This window comes from Rattus norvegicus, chromosome 15, assembly GCF_036323735.1.
Source record: "Rattus norvegicus strain BN/NHsdMcwi chromosome 15, GRCr8, whole genome shotgun sequence".
Taxonomy (NCBI): Eukaryota; Metazoa; Chordata; class Mammalia; order Rodentia; family Muridae; genus Rattus; species Rattus norvegicus.
The window spans coordinates 3,482,107-3,502,795 of record NC_086033.1 but is presented as its reverse complement, the minus strand read 5'-3'; the positions used below and the strand labels follow the sequence as shown (position 1 = coordinate 3,502,795).

At 45.0% G+C, this 20,689-nt stretch overlaps 1 long non-coding RNA gene across 2 annotated transcripts in view; it reads right to left on the bottom strand.

The window, feature by feature from the left end:
• LOC120096900 (uncharacterized) overlaps positions 1-20,689 on the bottom strand; it is a 26,135-nt gene extending 5,446 nt beyond the window's left edge. Inside the window, exons 1-3 of one of the 2 annotated variants that reach the window (XR_005493818.2) lie at positions 20,567-20,689; positions 6,502-6,579; positions 4,832-5,757 (exon numbers count right to left, since the gene is read on the bottom strand). This is a non-coding gene — a long non-coding RNA (uncharacterized LOC120096900). Of the gene's footprint in view, positions 1-4,831; positions 5,758-6,501; positions 6,580-20,566 lie in introns of those variants that run through there. The other variant, XR_005493817.2, reaches the window with a different exon arrangement.

Sequence of the window (20,689 nt, the reverse complement as noted above, 5' to 3'; positions counted from 1 at the left end):
AGCAGCTCCAGCCGCATCAGGAGTCCCAGACACAGAAAACAGGAAGTAAGAACCCCAGCGGCCGATTGAGCAATGGAAGGGGCTAACCGGTTCCTATCCACCTCTCCTGAAGCTCTAGCTACCTCCCCAACAACTGCTTTAGGGCTCTCGATCCTGATTTAATCCTTTCCCTCATTCCAGGAAGAAGGTACTGTACTATGTGTAGCCCTACTTTACAGGAGAAAAAGCAGAGGCACAGAGACCCTGACGAGCCTGCGCGCGGCAAATAAGACTGCAAGCGCAGTCAGGCTCGACCTCAGGCAGCGGGCTCCAGGGTCCCTGGGCCCAGTGTAAGGAGAGCACACCCCGTCACCTGCTTAAAGAACAACTTCACCCTGATACAGCAACCTCAGCCTTTTCTGCCGAAATCTAGTGTCACCGAGGTGGTTTCCGATTTCACCAGAATCCTTCCTTTTGAAATATTCTGTGGCCAATTCAATTATCAGAACTCAACCTGATGCTCATCCATGCCGTGTCTGTCCCAAGCCAGTACCCTACAACAGCCACACCCCTGCACACTCATTCCCCACCTTCTTTCCTAGCAGGAAACCTCTGAGCTCTTCCTTGAACAGTCAGCAGAAGTTTCCAAGGAGCACTTGAAAGAACAGCTCTGCTGAGATGCTGTTCATACACTATACCATTCGTCCATTTAAAGCACACAACTTGGTGACTTTTGGCATTATTTACAGAGTTGGGCAACATAACAGGCAATTTAGTACGTTTTCATCAGTTCACAGAGAAAACCTGAACCAATGAGACAATTGCTTCCTTTCCCTTCCTAGGTGTACAGCCCTAGGTAGCCTCTTACCTACCTTCTGTCCCTGTGGGTTTGCCAATTCTGGCCGCTTCACATAAATAGAACTATATAAAACACCCTTGCCCCTCTCAGTGAGCACCATGCTTTCCAGTTTCACTCATCCTGTAGCATGTGCCAATGTTGCTAAGTTTTAAATAACAAATTGGAAGAAAAGGAGATACAGCAAACATTTTTCTTTCCTTCCTTCTTCCCTCCCTCCCTCCTTCCTTCTTTTTTTTTTTTCTTCTTCTCCTTCTTCCTCCTTCTCCCCAAGGTCCTGTTCTTTTTGAGACACAGTCTGGTTATGTGGTCGAGGCTGGCTAGGAACTTGTGGTGTAGCTTAGGCTGGCTTTCAACTCAGGATCCTTCTGCTCCTGCTTCCCAAGTACGGGGTCTTTCTTTAATTTTTTAACTTTTATTTTACATGTGTGAATCTTTTGCCTGCATGCATGTAAGTGTACCGACCATGTGCATGATGTACCGTGGAGCTCCCTGAAACTGAAACAGATAGCTGTGAGCTGTCATGTGCATGCTGGAAACCAAACGCTTGCAAAACCATCTTCCAGGGGCCACTTCTCCAGTGCCTTTCTTCTCCCTTCTCCTCCTCCTCCTCCTTTTCCCCCTCCTCCTCTTCCACTCCCTCCCCCACCTCCCCCTCTTCCTCCTCCTCCCCTTTCTCCCCCCTCTCAGTGTGTGTGTGTGTGTGTGTGTGTGTGTGTGTGTATATTCCAGGCATTCTTAGATACTGGGGATATAAGAACAGTCAACCCAATCCTCGTGGTTAAGGACCTAACAACTTGAGAAAAGGAAAGAGAACCCGACTACAATCTAATGACATAATAATTGCAAATAAAAGTATTTGTGAAGTGCACAAGGCATGACATAGACACCCTCAGGTGGCCCCTCTTCGCCTTCCTCTCTCTCTGACGAACCCTTAGTCACAGGGTCAGTGCCTGTAAGATTCCTCTAGGTATCCGCCAGAATGTTGGCATTGGGAAGTTGCTAGTTAACCTTTTGGACATCACATCTTGTTTTCAGATACTTTTTCCCCCAAAGTCTTGAAAGCTAATTAAGGACCAGGTGCCATAACTTTCTTCCTTTGTGTTTGCACACGCATGTGTGGGCCTGACACATCGTAGGGAGTCATAAGTCAACTCATGACAGTCGGTTCTCTTCTCTCCAGTGTGGATACCAGAGATTGAACTCAAGTCTTGGCGAGAAGGCCCTCTACCCACCGAACCATCCCGAGGCCTCTTAGTTTTTATTAACCAAGAATTCCTATTCGTTTGTAAAAAAGAACTACACACCTAAAATCATCTCGTGGTCTTCAGTCACTGTTAACATCTCTGGCTTTGGGGTTTCCTTTTCGATTTAACCATCTCTACTTGACTTTGAATATTTGGCTCCCCAAAGCCAGGTACTAAACTATCCTTTCTTGTTCCTAACCTAAACTTTCTCCAAAGAAATCTTACTCCTGCTCAGGCTAAAATCACCACCAAGAGATGACTCCCAATGCTTGCCAGACTTCCAAAGGACAACCCCTCCATTCCTGTTGTCTACTTGGCAACCTGGTTGATAGGCACACGGCCACCTCGAAGCCAGCGTTCATCGTCCTCAGTTCCAGTTTAGACTTCTTCCATTGCTCTCTGGCACGATAGTTCACAACCATGCAGTCATGCAAGCCAGAAATCTTGCTGTCATCTCTTTGCTCCTATCTCCTAATCTTATCTATTACAAAACTCTAGGGATTTGCCCAATAGCTCTTGAAATCTTCCATTCCCTTTTTATTCTTTTTTTTTTCTTTTTGGAGGTGGGGTCGGGGAAACGGGGTCTTATGAGGTCCAGGCTACTCTTGGATTCACTGTACAATTGAACACTCTCTTGCTTCTGACTCCCAAGGGCTGGGAGTAGAAGCCTGTGCCACCATGCCTGGGTTATGAGGTGCTGGCCATCAAAGCGATCCGCTTCTCTCCGTCTCCGCCCCCACCGCTAGCTCGACGCCAAGCTGCCCTCTGCTCTGTCTGCTGGATGTCAGAGCCTCCCATCCGTTTCTCTCCAGTTCACTTGAACAGAGAAGCCCCTGAATGTGCATTTGCCTAATGACCGCTTCTGCTCTTCATAGCTCTTTACTCCTTCTAACCCCCTCTCCCTTCCTCCGCTGATGTCTTATTACCAGCCCCCTGCTATCGTGGCCCAGTCCACGCTTCCTCTTTCTGGGACATTCTTCCTGACACTCTGAGGTTCTTCTTCATACTTCCAAGATTGTGTTTTTTCTTTTTTTCCCCCTTTGTGGGGGAGAGGGTTGTTCAAGACAGGGTATCTTTGTGTAGCCCGGACTGTCCTGGAACTCCATCTGTAGTCCAGGCTGGTCTTAAACTCACAGAGATCCACCTGCCTCTGTCTCTTGAGAGCTGGGATTAAAGGTGTGTGCCACCACTGTCCTGCACCCCAGATTATTTTTTCTTGGCTACCTGTACCTACATATGTTCCCTGCCCGTAGTTCTCTGTGCCATGTCACCCCCTCTGATGCATTAGTCGCTGTTTTAATTTTTATTTGCCCTATCATTAGTTGATTAACATGTGTGCTTTTCTCCCATCAAATTATATACTTCCTGAGGCCAGATACATTGCTTTTGATCATAACTGAATATGGCAGACAGTTAATATTTATCGAATAAATGCATTCTGGTGTAGGTGCTGCTTTTTAAAAAATAATTGTGTTCATGTTCTACCTGTAATTTTCTATCTTTTTTCTTAATTATTTACCACTAGCCTTTTCCTTTAGTATAAGAAATCTCTCTAGGGCAGGCCTTTTAATTCCAGCACTTCGAAGGCAGAAGCAGGCAGATAGGTGTCTGTGAGCTTCAGGATAACCTGGTCTACATAGTGAGTCCCAAGGCAGCCAGGCTACGTAGAGAGAGAGACCTCTTCCCAAGACACAACACAACAAACAAACAAATGGAAAAAAAAAAAAGAGAGAGATTTGTCCAAGCCACATAGTTGATTATAACACTCATTCAATTTACCTTTCAGTTCTGAGGCATCATAGGTAAAGCATGTGACAGTTCTCTGTAAATATCTATGTATGAGACAGTATCATTTGCATTTCAAAGACGGAGTGGCTCATTTCTCTCTGGTCCCATCCCCCCACCCTGCCTTTCTCCTTGCTTTCCCCGCCTTTTTTTTTTTTTTTTTTTTTTTTGTGCCCTTGCTCTGCTTGATGACCCAGTAAGGTCTAAAATAACTCATTAACTTTAATGTCTTACTATCCAAGGATCTCCTTCTCTTTCTCTCTCTCTCTCTCTCTCTCTCTCTCTCTCTCTCTCTCTCTCACTCTGTGTGTGTGTGTGTTTTGCTAAAAAAAGCTCAAGCATGATGGCACACACACCTATAATCTTAGCATTCCTGAGTTGAAGCCAAGAAGAAAATCAAGAGTTCTAGGCCATCAAGGACTCTACAAGACCTTACCTAAAACCAAAACAACCTCTTCTCAAAACAACAATAAAATCCTGCTAAAAGGCAGGCATCCCTTAGCCCAAGTTCCGATGTGGTTGTTTCTTTCTGGTGCCAGCCCCACCTCTGCCTTTCTACCTGTTTTCCTGTATCTTGTTTTTGTTTTTGTTTCTTGTGTTTTTTGTTCTGCTTGATGATCCGGTAAGGTCTAAAAACTCATTAACTTTAAAGTCTTACTAATCCAAGTAGCACTCACGTGTTCTCTCTCTCTCTCTCTCTCTCTCTCTCTCTCTCTCTCTCTCTCTCTCTCTGTTGATGGTTTGGGCTCTTGAAGGGGCTCAAAAATTTTTAATTAATTGATTTCTCTTTTACCTACTCATTCAACATATATCCAGGGTTGGTCAAGGGCTGGGCACTCTGCTGTATACTGGGTCTAGCAATGACCAGCCTTGCTGAGCTAAAGTTCAAGCAAGAGAACAGACAAACCACCAAACAGAAGACACTGAGCACTTCATCCTGAGGAAGACATGAGAGACGGGCACAGAGGGCTGAGAGAACAGATTGGAGGAAGTCACCTGGAATGGAGCACAGAGGGACAAACACAGGGGGAGAACCGGCTTTCTGAGCTGAGGGAACATCGTGTACAAAGGAGAAGGAGAAGGAAGTATGGAGGATCCAGGGACTGCAGCTCAGGGAGCTACGACATGGGCGGGCACTGCAGAGGTGGTTTGGTTGAAGGAACGAGCAAGTAGGATCTTGAGGGCCTAGAGGACTGCGCTACACGAAAGGATTTGGACGTTATTATGACAGGGAGTCCATGTAAGAGCTTGAGGCAGTCTGATTGTTGGGCCTTGATGAGTCTATGGGCAGGCAAAACCAGTTTGGGGACTATTTCAGTTAGCCTCAAGGGAGCTGCAGAGAGGGTGACTCATCACTGTGAGGCGTGAGGGGGAGGCTGGTACAGTACAGATAAAGGAGATTTGTGGAGATACAGCGGACTTGATACTGACTCAGTGGGAGGAGGAGCTCTAACTTCTGGTTTAGAATCTTTAAACAGACGAGGACATTACATTATTTTACAAGTGAGAAACTGAGGCTCCCCTGTAGGTGGTCTCCTGGAAGTCCTATCGTAGGTAGGGGATTGGCCAAAGTAGAGCTATGACTGGTGGAGTTGGGGGACCAGTCTCTCAGGAAAGCAGACATGGTTTATGAACCATGGTTTACGGTTTATGACTGCCCACCTAATTGGAGAACTTCTCCAACACATGATCACTAAGCCTTGATGCTTCCCACACTTGCACGGTCTAGGCTTGTTTCTGAAGTAAGTATCTGGGGTCATTTCAGCCTGGTGACTACAGTTCTGACTCCAGGAATTCTTCAAAACCTCAAGTCCTGAGATTTACTGTCAGTGAATTAGAGGATGAGACTCTGAGATCAGCAGATGTTGGCTCCAGTTGCCTTGTGATTTCCTAAAACCGAGACATTAGAGTGTTTCAGCAGATCACGTGCACTTATTAGAGAGACAGATTCTAGCAAGCAGACTACAGAATGCAGCTGGAGGAGAATCGTAGCTGGTATCTTCTCATCCCACCCTCCAAATCTTTCCTCTCTGTAGTCTACCAGTTAGCCAAAAATAGGCTCATCCATCCATCCATCCATCCATCCGTCCGTCCGTCCATCCATCCACCTACCCACCCACCCACCAACCTACCTACCTACTTTTATTCTTCTCCCAAATGCTACATTCCAACCAGTTTCCTACCCTTCCTCTCCTCCTAGTCTCCCACCCTCATCCCTCAATCCATTTCTCCTCTGTTCCCTTCAGGAAAGGGCAACCTCTCAGGGATATCAATCAAATATGACATACCAACTTGCAATAAGACTAGCTACCTCCCTCATATTAAGGCTGGATGAGGCAATCCAGAATGAGGAAAGGGGTCCCAAAGCTGACCAAAGAGTAAGAGACAGCCCTGGCTTCCACTTTTAGGAGTCCCATAAGATGACCAAGCTACAAAACCGTAACTTCTATGCAGAAGACCCAGCTCAGACCCCCACTGGCCCCCTGGTTGTCAGTTCAGTCTCTGTGAGCCCCTGTGAAACTAGGTTAGTTGATTCTGTGGCTTTTCTTGTGTGCCCTGACTCCTCTGGCTTCTACAATGCTTCCTCCCTTCCTCTGCAGGACTCCCTGAGCTCTGCTAATGTTGGTTGTGTACCTGTTCCCATCAGTTTCCGGATGAAGTCTCCCTGGTCTCTTTGATGATACTTCTGCTAGGATCTGGTCCCAGCACACCCTGCGGGCAGGACAAACTGTAGGTTGAAGATTTCGTGGCTGGGTTGGCGTCCCAATCCCCCTGCTTGAGGCTTTGCCAGGTTCCAGAAGATGGCTGGTTCAGGCTCCATTTCCCACATTACTAGGAATCTCTGTTAGAGTAGCTCTCAGTGATAGCATGGAATCTAGGCACTAGGTTTCCACCTGCCCCCAGACTGCCCTCCAATTGCAGTCATTTCTCCAGTCTTTTCTTCCTCTCTCCCCTCCACCTTGCTTCTCTTGTTCCCAACCTCACACGACCTCAGTCCACCTTCGAAATCTACTGTTTCCCCTTCCCTGGGAGATCGTTTCATCCCCTTTTGTTTAAGCCCTCCTTGTTACTTAGCCTCTCTGGATCTGTGGACTTCAGCATGAAAGTCTTTTACTTTACAGCTAATGTCTACTTATAAGTGAGCACACACATTTGTCTTTCTGGGTCCAGGTTACTTCACTCAGGATTTTTTTTTTTTCCTAGTTCTACCCACCTGCCTGCAATTCTCATGATGTCATTGTTTGTTTGTTTTGTTTTGTTCTTTTGAGACAGGATTTCTCTGGATAGCCTTGTCTGCTCTAGAACTTGCTCTGTAGACCAGGCTGGCCTTGAACTCACAGAGATCCACTTGCTTCTGCCTCCCAGTGCTGGAACTAAAGGTGTGCACCACCACCACCCAGCGATGTCATTGTTTATAATAGCTGATTAGTATTCCATTGTATAAATTTAACCACATTTTCTTTATCCATTCTTTCGTGGAGGGATATCTAGGTTGTTTCTAGTTTCTGCCTATTATGAATAAACCCACTATGAACATATTTGAGCAAGTGTCCCTGTGATAGGTTGGAGTGTCCTTTGGTTATATACCCAGGAGTGGTATAGCTGAGTCTTGGGGTAGATTGATTTCCAATTTTCTGAGAAACTGCTATATTGATTTACAAAGTGTACAGGTTTATGCTCCTACCAGCACTGGAGGAGTGTTCCCCTTGCTCCACGTCCTTGCTAACATGAGCTGTCACTTGTGTTTCTGACAGGTGCGAGATGGAATCTCAAAGTCCTTTTGATTTTTATTTCTCTGCTGGCTGAGGATGTTGAACGTTTTTAAAGTGTTTCTTGGCCATTTGAGATTCCTCTTTTAAGAATTCTGTGTCTAGATCGGTACTGCATTTTTTTTTCTTTTTTTCGGAGCTGGGGACCGAACCCAGGGCCTTGCGCTTGCTAGGCAAGTGCTCTACCACTGAGCTAAATCCCCAACCCCATCGGTACTGCATTTTTAACTGGATTATTTAGTTTGGTGACGTCTAGCTTCTTGAGTTCTTTATGCATTTTGGATATGAGCCCCCTGTCAGATGTAGAATTTGTGAGGACTTTTTTTTTTTCCATTCTGTACTACAGAGCTGTAGTAATAAAACCCACATGGTATTGGCATAAAAACAGACAGGTTGATCAGTGGAATCGAATGGAAAAACCCACACATAAGTCCACACACCTGTAGATGCCTGATTTTTTTTTTATGAAGAAGCCATACATATACAATGGAAAAAACAAAACATCTTCAACAAACAGTGCTGGTCTAACTGGACGTTGGCATGTAGAAGAATGCAAATAGACCCATAAGTATAATCCTGCACAAAACTCAAGTCCAAGTGGATTAAAGACCTCAATGTAAAACCAGAGACATGAAGAGAAGGGAAAGTGGGAGAGTAGATTTGAATGCATTGGCACAGGAGACAACTTCCTGAACAGAACACCAGTAGCACCGACAGGTGCTAGGATCAACAGTGAATTCATGGGACCTCATGAAACTGAAAAACCGTAAAGCAAAGGTCACGTCAAAATGGTCGTATTAGTCTCACTCTCCATTGGAATGGGGCAACTCTTGCCATTCCCAGATAACTAGCAAAAGTGTTCCAGAATGCTCCGTAGTAAAAAGCATCAAAAGTTCTCTCGAAGTCTCCCTAGGTCAACACCTTCTTATGTACCTCTCTGAGCCTTTTCTCTCTCTTTGACTGACGTCTCTTATGGCTGAGAAAACCGGGAGGCACAACAGAATGGAGACATTTTGACAAGCAGTAGTTCTAGCCAGGCATGGTGGTTACTATGAGGTTCAGGAATCGTAACACGAACCACATGAACAGCGAGCTCAGTTAAGCAATAATACTCTATTGACTGCATACTCCAAGACTGATTGATCAGGACTTGGGAACCTACATTTTATGTGAAAAATCAGATTCAGAAGTTCAGAGGGCAAGGGTGGAGACAGTATTACATTTTGGCTAACAAGATAAAGTATTATCAGCTAGCCTTTAAGCTGATTGGGCATAAGTGAGGTAAGAGGGGTGGGGCTGGACAAGTGGTGAACAAGGGAGGAGGTTCACAGTACTGAGATAAACATTATTACACCCATACCAATATGACCCTTTCAGGGTCAGCTATAGATAATTACTTCTGGGAAGTGGAGCCTGAGAACCTGAACTCAGTTTCACCTTATGAGCAAAAAGGAGTCTGAATACAAAATGGCTACAGTTGTGCTAAAAGGAGCGGCCTCGACAGCACAGGCCTATAATCTTTCAAGGTAGAGGCAGGAAAATCAGTAGTTCAAGGTCATTGGCTGTCTGTGGAGTTCAAGGCCAGCTCAAGTTGCATGGAATAACTCTCAAAAACTAAAACTATCTATGTGTGATGGTGCATGCCTTTAATGCCAGGACTCAAGAAGCAGAGGCAGGTGGATTTCTTTAAGTTCTTGTTCCCCCTGCTCTACATAGAGAGTTACTGGCTAGCCAAGGCTACATATTGAGACACCCCCACAACACACACACACACACACACACACACACACACACACACACACACTAAATGAATGAACAAAAAGCCATCAATTAAGGGGTTGGGGATTTAGCTCAGTGGTAGAGCACTTGCCTAGCAAGCACAAGGCCCTGAGTTCGGTCCCCAGCTCCGAAAAAAAGAAAACAGAAAAAAAAAAAAAAAGCCATCAATTAAATGCAATCCCACTAAAATCAGGGACTACGCAAGGCTGCCCACTATCTCCCTACTTATTCAATACAGTACTTGAAGTCCTAGCCAGAGCAATCAGACAACAAAAGGAGGCCAAAGGGATACAGATTGGAAAGGAAGAAGTCAAAATATCACTATTTGCAGATGATATGATAGTATACTTAAGTGACCTCAAAAGTTCCAGCAGAGAACGACTAAACCTGATAAACAACTTTAGCAAAGTGGCTGGGTATAAAATTAATTCAAACAAGTCAGTAGCCTTCCTCTATTCAAAGGATAAACAGGCTGAGAAAGAAATTAAGGAAATGACACCCATCACAATAGTCCCAAATAATATAAAATATCTTGGCGTGACTTTAACCAAACAAGTGAAAGATCTGTATGACAAGAACTTCAAGTCTCTCAAGAAAGAAATTAAAGGGGTTGGGGATTTAGCTCAGTGGTAGAGCGCTTGCCTAGCAAGTGTAAGGCCCTGGGTTCAGTCCCCAGCTCCGAAAAAAAGAAAAAAGAAAAAAAAAGAAAGAAAGAAATTAAAGAAGATCTCAGAAGATGGAAAGACCTCCCATGCTCATGGCAGGATTAATATTGTAAAAATGGTCATCATGCCAAAAGCAATCTACAGATTCAATGTAATCCCCATCAAAATTCCAACTCAATTCTTCATAGAGTTAGAAAGAGCAATTTGCAAATTCATTTGGAATAACAAAAAATCCAGGATAGTGGAAACTATCCTCAACAATAAAAGGACTTCGGGGGAGGGGAGGAATCACCATCCCTGGTCTCAAGCTGTATTACAGAGCAATAGTGATACAAACTGCGTGGCATTGGTACAGAGACAGGCACATAGATCAATGAAGTAGAATTGAAAACCCAGAAATAAACCCACACACCTATAGTCACTTGATCTTTGACAAAGGAGTTAAAACCATCCAGTGGAAAAAAAGATAACATTTTCGACAAATGGTGCTGGTTCAACTGGAGGGCAACATGTGGAAGAATACAAATTGACCCATTATTATCACCCTGTACAAAGCTTAAGTCCAAGTGGATCAAAGATCTCCAGGTAAAACCAGATACACTGAAACTGTGTAGAAAGTGAAGAAAATACACTGAACTGTGAAGAAAAAGTGAGGAAGAGCCTCAAACACATGGGCACTGGGAAAGTTTCTTGAATAGAACACCAATGGCTTATGTTCTAAGATCATGAATCAACAAATGGGACCTCATAAAACTGCAAAGCTTCTGTAAGGCAAAAGACACTCTCGTTAGGACAAAACTGCAACCAACAGACTGGGAAAAGATCTTTACCAATCCTACATCTGACAGAGGTCGAATATCCAATATATACAAAGAACTCAAGAAGTTAGACTCCAGAGAATCAAATAACCCTATTAAAAATGGGGTACAGAGCTAAACAAAGAATTCTCGGCTGAGGAATATTGAATGGCTGAGAAGTACCTAAAGAAATGTTCGACATTCTTAGTCATCAAGGAAATGCAAATCAAAACAACCCTGAGATTTCACCTCACACCAGTCAGAATGGCTAAGATCAAAAACTCAGGTGACAGCATATGCTGGCAAGGATGTGGAGAAAGAGGAACACTCCTCCATTGTTGGTGGGATTGCAAACTGGTACAACCACTCTGGAAATCAGTCTGGAGGTTCCTCAGAAAATTGGACATTGAACTGCCTGAGGATCCAGCTATACCACTCCTGGGCATATACCCAAAAGATACTCCAACATTTAACAAGGACACATGCTCCACTATGTTCATAGCAGCCTTATTTATAATAGCCAGAAGCTGGAAAGAACCCAGATGCCCTTCAACAGAGGAATGGATACACAAAATGTGGTACATTTATACAGTGGAGTACTACTCAGCTATTAAAAACAATGACTTCATGAAATTCATAGGCAAATGGTTGGAACTGGAAAATATCATCCTGAGTGAGGTAACCCAATCACAAACAAAAAAAAAAAAAAACCAAAACCAAAAACAAAAACCCTAACATGGTATGTACTCACTGATAAGTGGATATTAGCCCAAAGGCTTGGATTACCCAAGATACTATCCACAGACCACATGAAGCTCAGGAAGAACTACCAAAGTGTGGATGCTTCAGTCCTTCTTAGAAAGGGGAACAAAAATATTCATAGAAGGAAATACAGAGACAAAGTGTGGAGCAGAGACTGAAGGAAAGGCCATTCAGAGCCTGCCCCACCTGGGGATCCAGCCTATATACATACAGTCACCAAACCCAGACAACATTGCTGATGCCAAGACATGAATGCTGACAGGAGCCTGATATAGCTGTCTCCTGAGAGGCTCTGCCAGAGCCTGACAAATACAGAGGCAGACTCGTAGCCAACCATTGAACTGAGAATGGGGTCCCCATGGGAATTAGAGAAAGGATTGAAAGGGCTGAAGGGGTTTGCTACCCCATAAGAACAACAATACCAACCAACCAGAGCTCCCAGGGACTAAACCATCACCCAAAGACTATACATGGACAGACCCATGGCCCCAGCTGCATATGTAGCAGAGGATGGCCTTGTTGGGCACCAATGGGAGGAGAAGCCCTTGGTCCTGCCAAGACTGGATCCTCCAGTGTAGGAGAATGTCAGGTTGGGGAGGCAGAAAGGGGTGGGTAGTTGGGTGTGGGAACACCCTCATAAAAGAAGGGGGGGGTGGAATAGGGGGTTTATGGACAGGACACCGGGAAAGGGGATAACATTTGAAATGTGAATTTTTAAAAAAAATCTATAACAAAAGCCATCAATTCTTCAAATATGATTTTGAAATTGGTAACTTCTGTATCACCTGGCTCTTAGAAGTACAATTGTCAGATCCTACAATAGAGTCAATACATAAAAACTCTAGAGGTGGGGTCCAGCAATCTGTACAGTTTAACAACACTGAAGGAAACTTTGTCATACTGTCAGGTTTGAGAACCACTGTTCTGAACTTTCATCTCAGACTTTGGTAGTTTGCAGCCCAACCATTTAGTGAGCTTCAGTTAATCTCATCCAAAAGGTTGAACATTGATGTGCCACCCGGGGAGCTCACTAAACATAACTTGATTTTTAAAACAAAACCTGAACAGAGCCAGGCAGTGGTGACTCATGCCTTTAACCTCAGCATTTGGGAGGTAGAGGCAAGCATCAAGGCCAGCCTGGTCTACAGAGTGAGTTCCAAGGATAGCCAGGGCTACACAGAGAAACCTTGTCTACAAAAACAAAACAACCAAACAAAACGAGAACAACAAACTGGTGGGCTATAGAGGTGGTTTAGTGGTTAAGAGCAGTGACTGCCCTTCCAGAGGACCAAAGTTCAATTCCTAGCATCACATGGCTAACAGCCATCTAGAACTCCAGTTCTAGGGGATTTAACACCTTCTCCTGGCCTTTTTGGGCACTGTACACATATGGTAAGAATAAATATATACACACAGAACACTCATCCATGAAAATATTTTAAAAATTAAAAAAGAAACTGGACTGGTATCTGGGAAACTGTATTTTAATTAACTTCTTTAGGTAATTCGGATACTCTTAAAGAGTTGAGAATGGTTAATATATTAACTCTTATTAACTGAACCTCAGCATGGCAGGGCGGGGGACCAGACAGAAGGGCTGTGGGAATGTCTCTCAGTGTTCCACATATCACATGATCTGAACTTCTGAGGAACTGATTGGAAGAGCAGGAGCCTGAGCCTGCATCAGATGTACTGAGTAAGACCCTGGACCTGAATCCTGGGCATCTCCATCTAGGGTATTCTAGATGATACGTCAGATAATGTCAGACGCTCACAGAGCAACAGACTGATACGTGCTGTCAATGTTGGCTACACATCAGAATCACCAGAGGAGGGTTGTAGAAATGGCTCAGTGGTTAAGAGCTCTTACTGCTCTGGCAGAAGACCCAGGTTCGATTCCCAGCACCCACGTGGGAGCTCACAAGAGGCTAAATAACTCCATTTCTAGGTGATCCAATGCCCTCTTTTAACCTCCATGGTTATGCATGTGGTATAGACAAAAATTCAAGTAAAATACTCGTACACATAAACAAATCTGAAGAAGAGAAGGTAGAGGAGAGAGGAGGAAGAGGAAGGAGAAGAAGGAGGAAGGAAGAGGGGCTGGAGAGATTGCTCAGTGGTTAAGAGCACTGACTGCTCTTCCAGAGGTCCTGAGTTCAAATCCCAGCAACCACATGGTGGCTCACAACCATCTGTAATGAGATCTGATGCCCTCTTCTGGTGTGTCTGAAGACAGCTGCAGTGTACTTATATGTAATAAGTATTTTTTTAAAAAAGTCCGACTTAATTAGGTCTGAGCTGGAGATTGAATATTTTTTTTTTCAAAATTCTCCCTATACGATCATCAACTAAAGGGAGAGACAGATATCAGTTGGACTGGGAAATAGGCGGTAAACAAGTAAAGAATAATGGAGGTTATGGGAGACGGTAGCTATAGACTTTCCTTTTGGAACCCCATGGAGACAGGAAGCTGGTGGGGCCAGTGAGGTGGCTCAGGGGGAAACGGTGCCTGCTCTGAAGGTCGGTTACCTAAGTGGAATCCCTAGGACCTTGTGGTGGAAGGGGAGAGCTGACTCCCACAAGCTGGCTTTAACCTCCACTCATGTGTGCTACCTGCTTCCTCCCCACAACTACAAACAAGAAATAAACATTTGAAAACCTAACACCGGAGTTGGAGAGACGGACCAGCAGTTAGGGGCTTGTACTCAATCTTCCAGAAGACCCAAGTTCAGTTCCCAGAACCCACAGTGTGAGGCTTACAGTGCCTGTTACTCCAGCTCCTGGGGATCTGACACCTCTTCTGGATTCCACAGCCCCCTGCACGCACGTGCTCAAACCCACACACTGATGTACACATAATTAAAAAAATAAAAATAAATCTTAAATAAAAAAACCCTAAACATTAAATAAAAGGTGGGAAGGCTCTCCAGTGTGAGCGGTCTGGCTCACGGTAGGAATGGCAAGGGAAAAGGTTAGCATATTAATTTTCTATTGCTACTGCAACGCATCACTATAAACTTAGTGACTGCAAATAACACAAACGTCTTATTTTATAATTCTCAAGGTCAAAAAATCGAACTGGATAACAGTGTTGGGTTCCCTTCTGGGGAGCTTTCGGGGGAGGATCAATTTCATTCCTTTTTCCACCTCTAGGAGCAGCTCTAATTTCTTGGCTCAAGGCTCAACAGTGCTAATCTTTCTTTCCTCTGTTGTTCTCTCTCTCTCTCTCTCTCTCTCTCTCTCTCTCTCTCTCTCTCTCTCTCTGTCTCTCTCTCTCCCTTCCTCTCTCTCTCTCTTCCTCCTTCCCTCTCCCTCCCTCTCTCTCTCTCCCCTCTCCCTCCTTCTCTCTCTCTCTGTCTCTCTCTCTGTCTCTCTCTCTCTCTCTCCCTTCCTCTCTCTCTCCCTCCCTCCCTCTCCCTTCCCCCTCTCTCTCCCTTCCTCTCTCTCTCCCTCCCTCCCTCTCCCTTCCCCCTCTCTCTCCCTTCCTCCCTCTCTCTCTCTCCTTCCCCCCTCTCTCTCTCTGTCTCTCTCCCCTCTCCCTCCTTCTCTCTCTCTCTCTCTCTCCCTCCCCCCTCTCTCTCCCTCCCCCCTCTCTCTCCTCCTCCCTCTCTCTCTCCTTTCTTCTCTCTCTCTCTCTCTCTCTCTCTCTCTGTCTCTCTCCCCTCTCCCTCCTTCTCTCTCTCTCTCTCTGTCTCTCTCCCCTCTCCCTCCTTCTCTCTCTCTCTGTCTCTCTCTCTGTCTCTCTCTCTCCCTTCCTCTCTCTCTCCCTCCCTCTCCCTTCCCCCTCTCTCTCCCTTCCTCCCTCTCTCTCTCTCCTTTCCCCCCCCCTCTCTCTCTGTCTCTCTCCCCTCTCCCTCCTTCTCTCTCTCTCTCTCTCTCTCTCTCTCTCTCTCTCTCTCTCTCCCTCCTTCCCTCTCCTTCCCCCTCTCTCTCCCTTCTTCCCTCTCCCTCTCTCCCTTCTCTCTCTCTCTCTCTCTCTCTCTCTCTCTCTCTCTCTCTCTCTCTCTCTCTCTCTCTGACTTCTCCTGGCTTTATTTTTTCCCCTTTGTAGACAATGTCTCAACTTGTAGCTCTGATATAGCCAGAGTACAGAGTAGGGTAGAATTCTGTATCTCCCTTTCCTGTCCCAAGGTCATGGGCATATGCCACCGCGCCTGATCACTCCCTCTTACACTTAGGCTTTGTGACTTTCTTGGCTCCAGCCAAGTCATCTAAAATACTATCGCTGTCCTTCAGTCCTTGGGGGGATAGCCTTGAGGTTAAAGTGCTTGCTGTTTAAGTGGGAGGATCAGAGTCCCTATTCCTAGAGTCCATGTAAATGCCAGGTGGGCATGGTAACCTGTACATAGAGTTCCAGAGCTCAGAAGGCTGACGCATGGATTCCCCCAGATCAAAATGGCAGCCGGATTAGACATACAGGTGAGTTCTTAGCATAAGTGAGAGACCGTGTCTTAATGAGTAAGACGGAGAGCAGTTAAGCAAGACTTTAGGGCCTCTACATGCATGAGCACTTGTGTGTGCACATTGCCACGCACATTTACACCCACGCATGGATAGACTTTCTCTCTCTCACACACGCATACCTTATATAAATATACATGAAGGAGAATGTTTCTTAGAATGTTTACTTCACTCCAGCACCCTCTAAAAGCTCACCCATTACATCAATTCAAGTCCCAATTGTTCATTTAAATCTCACCATTTTGTTTTTTGTTTTCTTTTGGGTGGGCGGGGGGGGGGAGGGAAGTGTGTTTTTTTTTTTTAAAGATTTATTTATTTTATTATATATAAATACACTGTAGCTGTCTTCAGATACACCAGAAGAAGAGGGCATCGGATCTCTTTACAGATGGTTGTGAGCCACCATGTGGTTGCTGGGAATTGAACTCATGACCTCTGGAAGAGCAGTCGGGTGCTCTTAACCGCTGAGCCATCTCTCCAGCCTGGGAAGTGTGTTTTTGAGACAGAGTTTCTCTATGTAGCTCTGGCCGCCCTGGAGCTACAGGCATCTCCAACTCAGAGAGACCCACCTGCCTCTTCCTCCCAAATGCTGGGATTAAAGGTGTATGACCCCACAGCATGGTTTAAATCTCAAAATCTTATGATACAAGTAATCTAAGTAAGATGTGGGTAAGATGTTTGGGCATCCCATTCTAAGGCATACTTCCTTTCTACCTGTGAACCAGAGAAACTCAAGAAAAATATCTTCTCTCAGGAACAGATAAAGGCTAGTTTCACAGACATTCCTACTCGAAAAATGATAAAATGGAAAGTAACAGGAAGCCAAGAGTCCCAAGCAACTTACAAATCCATCTGCGAAAACTCCTTTAGTTCTCATGGCTGGGAATGAGACTAGCCTCAAGCTCTTGGGCTCAAGTCAGAGCTTTGGAGTATCTGGGACCACAGATGAACACTGTTGCACCCATTGTGTAGAATGAGTTTATCAGACTGTGATGGTTTGTATATGCTAGGCCCAGGGAGTGGCACTGTTAGGAGGTATGGCCCTGTTGGAACAGGTATGGCCTTGTTGAAGTAGGTGTGTCACTGTGGGCGTGGGCTTTAAGACCCTCATCCTAGCTGCCTAGAAGCCGGTACTCTGCTAGCAGCCTTCAGATGAAGATGTAGGACTCTCAGCTCCTCTTGCACTATGCCTGCCTGAATGTTACCCTGTTTCTGCCTTGGTGATAATGGACTGAACCTCTGAACCTATAAGCCAGCTCCAATTAAATGTTGTCCTTATAAGAGTTGCCTTGGTCATGGTGTCTGTTCATAGCAGTAAAACCCTAAGACAGACCGTGTCCTGCTACCAATAGAAATGTGATAGCCTACTTTCCTTTCCTTTTTCCTTCCTTTCTTTTTGAGATGGGCCCCACTTGATCTTTCCTAGGCTTGCCTCCTCCAATGATCCTATCTCTTCTCAAACGCTGGAAAATAGCCTTATTTTTCTTCCTTCCGACCGTGTTCCTTTCAGTCCACGCCGTTGGTGTTTCTACTGACTTTAGACACACAGAAATGAGCCTCACTCTACGACCCTGGTTGTTCTGGAACCTATTATATACACATTAAATCCTTAAGACTCTCTTGAGGCTGGGTGTGGTCGGGCATGCCTGCAAACCGTCACTTAGGGGTTCATAGAGGAGGCTCCTGAGTCTAAAGATGGTAAAATAGATAAATGGAGACCGTTTCAAACAAAGACCGTGGATCATTTCTGTAACAAAATTCATTCACTTCATTAACCAAGAGACATCATTATGGGTTAAAAAAAATAATCCCATTGTTGAGATGGCCGTGGAGATCCGTTAGTCATGGCCTTGTCTTTTCAAAGATCCCTTTGTGTGATTAAACACACTGACCTTATGATTCTTCTTCTAAGGTATTAACAAAAGGCTGTCCCAGCTCCCTGGCCCTGCCCCTGCCATCTCTTCCTCATTGATTATAGCTTTAACTTTCCATACGTGTAAGACACAATGCAGCGATGGTTTAGCTCTTTAACAGGACTCCCCCACTTTGCTACAGCTTTCAATCAAATATTTCTCACTGCCTTATAAGCCCTAGCCAGAGCCATCTTCAATAACCCCGACCGTACCCACGTTTTGTTTGGGATGGTTTAGATAATACCCAAAATAGTCTCAGCATAAGGATGCTTCTAAGTTGGCAGAGTGCTTGCCTAGCCCGAACGAAGTCTGATCCCAGCACTGCATAAACTCTTTCTGGTGGTATAGGCCGCTAATCCCAGTAGAGGAAAAGGCAGGAGGATCATAAATTCAAGGTCATCCTTGGCTGCATATCTAGTTTGAGGTCAGCTCGGGCTACCCTGAGACTGTTTCAAACAACAACAGACCAAAGGGGAGGGGTGAGCTGGCTCAACGGTGAAAGCCCTTGCCACAAAACTTGAGCAATCTGAGTGTGATCCCTGGAATCCACATTAAAAAGCTAGGTATGGTGGTGAGAGTGGACTCCTGTAATCTCAGTCCTCCTACCATAAGGCTGGGATAGGCAGCCAAGACACGAAAATTTCGTGGAAGCATCGGCGTAGCAGAAACGAGAGAGACGAGAGAGACTCTGGCTCCAACAAGCTGGAAAGAAAGACTAAGCGCCGAATGTCCTCTTTAACCTGCACACCCGCATGTGCCTCCTCTCATACACAGAGACAACAACAGTCAGAATAATGTTAACCCCGAATGATACAAGTTTGCCTTCTGTTGTCATTTCTCCAGGCAGATTGTTTTGTTTTGTTTTGAGACAGAGTTTCTCTTTGAGCCCTGGCTGTCCTGGAACTCTCTCTGTAGACTTGATTGGCCTTGAACTTAGAGATCCACCTGTCTCTGCCTCCTGGGTGCTAGGATTTAAGGTGTGCACCACCATCACCGTCTGGCTCACCAGCAGATTTTTTTTTTTTTTTTGGTTCTTTTTTTTCGGAGCTGGGGACCGAACCCAGGGCCTTGCGCTTCCTAGGTAAGCGCTCTACCACTGAGCTAAATCCCCAGCCCCTTCCAGCAGATTTTTTTAAATAGATTTTTAAAAGCAGGTTTATCTATACTTTCTTTTGCATTCCACCCCTTAAAAACTATTTACTGTGTATACTGCTGTTTCGTTTTAAAGGTAATTATTTAATTAATTGTGTATGTGTGTGTGAGAGAGACAGAGAATCTATGTATGTACACCATGTACATGCAAGTGTCCTCAGAGGTTAGAAGGAGGACATCGGATCCCATAGAAACAGTGTTATAGGCTGTTGTAAACTGTCCAATGTTATCCCTTTGCGAGTTCTTTTACTAGCTAAGCCATCTCTCTAATCCAACTATCTGCTTTTGTTTGTTTGTTTGTTTTTTGGTTTTTCAAGACAGGGTTTTTTTCTGGAACTCCATCTGCAGACCAGGGTGGCCTTGAACTTAGAGATTCCATCTACCTTCGCCTCCAGAGTGCTGGGATTAAAGGCATGTGCCACCACTGCCTGGCCACACTATTTGCTGTTTTAAAGGTATATGTTACATAAACACTCTACTCTTGATACCAACATCCACATTAACTTCACATTTTTGCTATGATAGGTTGAACGATCCTCTCTTAAAGAAATCTACACCCTAAGCTCACTGCTTAAAAAAAACCCCACAAATGTGTTACTTTATGTTTCTAAGGTCAAAATCCGAAATGTGTCAAAAAGGGTTAAAGAAAGATGTTTGAAGGATCAGCTTCCTTGCTTTTGCTAGCTGTATTCCCTGGCTCATATTACTCTAGTCTATGATTTTATTATGACACCCCTTTCATTCCAGTCCTCCATTTTCCTCTTAGAAGGTGACTGCACTGGGATCACTTAAATAATCTAGAAGAATGTACCCATCCCAGTACTCTCAATACTGCAAGATCACATCTGCTGTGCAAGGCAATGTGTTCATAGGTCTCAGGGCTTAGGACAAAGGCGTCTTTGAGGGGACATTATCCTGTCTACCACAGTGAGTACGGAACAACAGAAGTGAAAATAATTGCTGGAGGGACTGTGAAAAATCCAGCTGAAGGGGAATCCCCAGTTTAAAGGCCAGCTCATCCAGGGTTGGGCTGCTCTGGCCAGCTCCAGGAAGCCCCTGGCATAGCTAAAAGGTTTGGTCAACAGTTGAGACTCCCCTGAGATTCTGTTCTCTCATTGGTGCTTCTCAGGCCCTAGACTTTACTCTCAACTGAGAAGGAGAAGAGGAGAAAGGACACTTGTCATTTATATACCTAATAGTCCAGAACTATTAGAGAGTTTACTCAGGTCCTCTTAAGATAATTGAGTAATTTAGTCCACTTTGGTACTGGGAGACACAAACCGAGAGGCGTCTGATTCTTCGGGAAGGGAAGGAAGGGAGAAGGAAGGAAGAGAAAGAAGTCCTGGGGCTTGTTTCTCTATTCTGAGGCTTTATTGTCAGCCTGGGACTCCAAAACCTACCTGGGATCGGAGGTTCTTGGCAGGCCTTGGAATGGTCCTGGAACCCCCAGCATCTTACCCCTAGGGCGAAATCTCCTTCCTGGACAAGCAATGTGTCATTTTAGGCAGCACCTCTCCCTCCTA